The sequence below is a fragment of the Myotis davidii genome, unplaced genomic scaffold, assembly GCF_000327345.1.
Source record: "Myotis davidii unplaced genomic scaffold, ASM32734v1 scaffold804, whole genome shotgun sequence".
Lineage (NCBI taxonomy): Eukaryota > Metazoa > Chordata > Mammalia > Chiroptera > Vespertilionidae > Myotis > Myotis davidii.
The window spans coordinates 160,817-164,949 of record NW_006295563.1 but is presented as its reverse complement, the minus strand read 5'-3'; the positions used below and the strand labels follow the sequence as shown (position 1 = coordinate 164,949).

General features: G+C 50.7%; 1 pseudogene; it reads left to right on the top strand.

Annotated features, from left to right (window-relative positions):
• The window catches only part of LOC102773560, a 34,396-nt pseudogene that overhangs the window by 14,871 nt on the left and 15,392 nt on the right, over positions 1 to 4,133 (top strand).

Here is a 4,133-nt window from a genome sequence, read left to right as displayed (position 1 = left end):
ACCTGTTGCTTTTTCAGTTTCTCAGTCTCTTTTCAATGTGTCTGTTCGGCTCACCCACTCATAGCCGGTAAACCCCTACTGACACTTAGGGGTGTCCATGGTAGGCACCTTCATGGAAATCTTAACTAAAGATCTCTGTTAATCACTTTCTGACCTGTCTCTGCTCTATTCTTTTTATAACACTTATGGGTACCTGACATCACATGTAGATATTTTCTTATCTCTCTCCACCCACAGAACGTGAGCTCCATGGGGACGGTGCTTTTCCAATCTTGCATCCCCAGTGCCTGCAAAGGCTGCAAATACCTGTGGGTGAATGAATGTTCCTAGAGTCCTGCACCTCTTGGGATGTATTTCCAACGAGGCTGGTGGTAAGGACGGTGTTTAGCTTCCCTGATTAAGTTTTTCTCTGGTGCCACCTGACATAAATTGTTATTATTATGGTCACTTTCCAAAATTCATACTCAGCGATGAACAACTTAGGAATTAACAGCAACTAGAGTCTCCCTGCCCCACAACACTCTCATATCATGAGATTTCCCAGTTACCTGTTACCCATCTCCATCACCCATCCTACTTTGCCTCCTCTCCTCTCCCCTTAGGTCCACACAGAAGCCCTCCCTCCACTATCAGAACTGTTCCCCCCACCCTCAGTGTGCTGTTCTCCTCAGGAGACCCCAGCAAGTCCCTGTCTTCCCTCCTTCAGTCCACCCTCCAGGGTTTGTTCATTCCTTAATGACCAACAGGAGCTCCTGCCAGGGGACAGGTCCTCTGCGGATAGGGGCTGAGAATGACTCCATGGTGTCTGCTGCCTGCACTGTCCCTCCCTCTGCGAGAAGAGCTTTGATTCCAGGAAAGCTCAAAGGCACAGCTGTACAAACTGTTGGGATCTGCTTTGCCTCTTCACTGTGCACTGGGCTTCCTCCTGGTGCAAGATCACTTACCTGGTCACGTGGACCAGGGCGGAGTTTGTGCCAAGGGCCCACCTCCTCCTCCCCTCATTTTTGCCACCTTTTCCCCCTCCATCCAGCTTACCATCCCTCTAAATTTTGGTTTCCTTGGAGGTGCTGAGGTATCTGAACACACACACACACACTCACACTCACACAGACACATACACACACACACACACACACACACACACACACTTACATGCTATATTTGGAATAGCAGCAGCCTGGGGCATCCAGGTCATGGGCATTCCCCATGGCTCCCAGTCAGGTGCACAGTAGCCTCCCCCACATTTGACTTTTCCCTTCAAAGCGGGAGTTCTGGGGCCCTCAGCTCCCAGTCAGGTGCACAGTAGCCTCCCCCACATTTGACTTTTCCCTTCAAAGCGGGAGTTCTGGGGCCACCTCAGGACCTCTTGTCACCGGGATGTCACCACCGCTGTGCATCGGATCACCTGGGAAACTTTGTACAGATTGCGATGCCCAGGTGACACCATAGATGCTGCTTCAGCAACTTTCCAGCTAATGTGGATGCCCAACCAGGATGAGATCTGGTGATGTGGTGATGGGACACCCCTCCCCCTCTCCTGTGCACAGAGAGGGTCTCCACATCCTGTTAAAATGCAGATTCTGACTCTGCAGGTGTGCAGTGGACCAGAGACTCTGCATCTGATGAACTCTCAGGGAAGGTGGATCTTACTGGCCTGTGGAGCACCACACAGAGAACCCCACAGGCCCCAATGAGTGGATTATCTGTTTGTAACACAGAAACCCAGCTGGGCACCTCATGTGCCCCATGTTCTCAAAAGCACTGGGAAGGTTTAATTTCCTCCCAGCAAGAAGACCACAGAGGTGACTGTGGATGTGAGAAGGGGTCAAGCTGGGTGACGACTACAGAGGGGACCCTCCCTCTATTTCAGGTTGTCACTAGCCTGGCCTTTGCTTCCAGAGACAGAGACCCAGGAAGAGGAGTTTCAGGAGGCCCTGCCGTTCCTGGGAGTGAAGGGGAAGGTGTCCTGCATGACGTGGGATGAGAGGACTGTGGTGGGAGTGCAGGTGGCTGTAGACTCCCTGGTGGTCAGGGGTAATTTCTGGGATACCCAACCTCTCTGTTGGCTGAGCCTGTCCTTGTGCTCCCTGACCTTGGGGCGGTGTCTGTCCTCTGCCTGGGGGAGTTTCCTTTCATTACCCCACCTTGTTCATGGGTGGTGCCAGGCATGGGATGGGGAGCAGCAAATACAGCCCTGAGAAAGCAGGTGCTTTGGGGCCTGTTAAAATAAGAAACTTCCCAAACTGAAGATTTTCATGAGTTTATTTGAACCAAGCTAACGTCATATGCTGGAACAAGATATGAAATCATGAGCTTGGCAGTTGTGCTACATGTTTTATACATTATAATAAAAACGTAGGTGGAAAAAGTTGTGTGAAATCCATTAGGAAGTTAAGAAATCTCTAGAATTGATAAATAGCAAAATGGAGAAACACATTTTTTTTTTTTTACTTTGGTGGGTCCAGTATAATTAACATTTACAGCACATAGAGAGTTTATGCAAAGAACCAGGTAACATAAGAAGCATGTTGTCTCATATGCTGTCCCAGAGCCTGTGCCTTCAAATCATCTTGCAAAAGAACAGCTACTCTGATGTGTCAACGGTATGGTATCCAACATGCAGAAGAACAGGGAACAGGGCTCACTTAACGTAAAGTCTGACCTTTGCTAACGAAGGTGTAGGCCTGAGTTCTGACTCCCTGACATCACCTGCCCTGTTAGGAATTTGTGATCAGACCATCCTGTGCAGTTATTTTTGGTCACTGAGCTCCTCAGGCCTGCCATGTGACCTGCTGGGCTTGTCAGGCTTACTTTACAGCCCATTTTTGTTATAGTTGTTGTTTTATTCACAGTCCCTAGAAGTATCAGGTATGATACAGCAGTCATGAGGGTGGGGTCCAAAAGCATCTGTTGGAACAGGGAATGGAAATCAGGCTCCTTCTCCAGCTCCTTAGGCAAAGCCATGTTCATGTGTGAATTCCCTGTGTTGTCTGTGTGTTTAAATGTCGCCCCCTGGAGAGCACAAGGAAACCTGCAACCAATATCAGGGCTTCACCAGGGATGCTGACCAAAGAATGAGAACTGACCCTGACACCTGGGGAGAGGTGGGCTCTGGCCTTCAAACTGAAAGGCCAGTCAGTTTTGGTCCAGTCACTGTGGGTCCCAGGCCTCCGGACTCCATCCCAGAGCAGGGTGAGCTCAGTAAGACGACAGGATCTGGGGCTGCTTCCATCTCAGAGGGGCTGAGGGTCCAGAGTATTATGAGTCCAGTGTCATGAGAACTGTCCCTCTGGAGGATGTGCTGGGTCAGGAGGAACTCTCTGTCCCAAAGGTTTCAAGAACAGAATCTGACGATGTCTCCTCTGAGGCTTTTAGTTGAGTGTGCCAAACTAGAGGGCTGATCCCCCAAATGCCCTGTGTGTCTCCATTATCGCATTGGGGTGTTGCATTCAAGTCACCTGTGTTCCTGTCCATCCTCTGCTGTAGTCCTCCCCACAGGGCCCAGGATCTGAAGCAGCTCCACTTGGCTTGTCAAACACAGGAGCTGTGGGTCCCTCTGTTAGGGGAGGGGAGGCCCTTGGGGACCCTCAGTCCTCTGAGATGGAAGCAACCCCAGATCCTGGGTTCTCCTGTCCCATCCTGCTGAGGAAGTTCCCCTTGCTCCCCAAGAGATCATGGGTGGGTGAGATGTTCAGGGATTACAGGCCGGTGTCCCACAGACCAGGAACCATGGTTTTGGGAGTCGTCCCCGGATTCCTTTGAGGTCAGTGTGAGCGCTCTTTTCCCATGGTAGTACCTCTACCTGGGGTGAAAGGTCCAGAGTGTCCGCCAGGTCAGGGCTCTGTGAGAAGACAAAGAGCACAGGCTGCTGTCCAGGCCCCAGGAATATGAGACAATACTCACTGCTGTCCAGGCCCCAGGAATATGAGACAATACTCACAAGGTGGAAATGGGGAGGGGTGTGAATTTCTGGGAATGAAGAAAGGTCTGACTCTTCACTGTTAGTTGGTCCTATCTCCCGCCCCCCTGCTGTGTGAGGGGGAAAAACCCATCCCTGTGTCATCTCCACACACTTGTGGCCTCCTCCCATGCTGACACCAATGTCTTTGTGCCTAAAAGAAAAATAGTTTGAC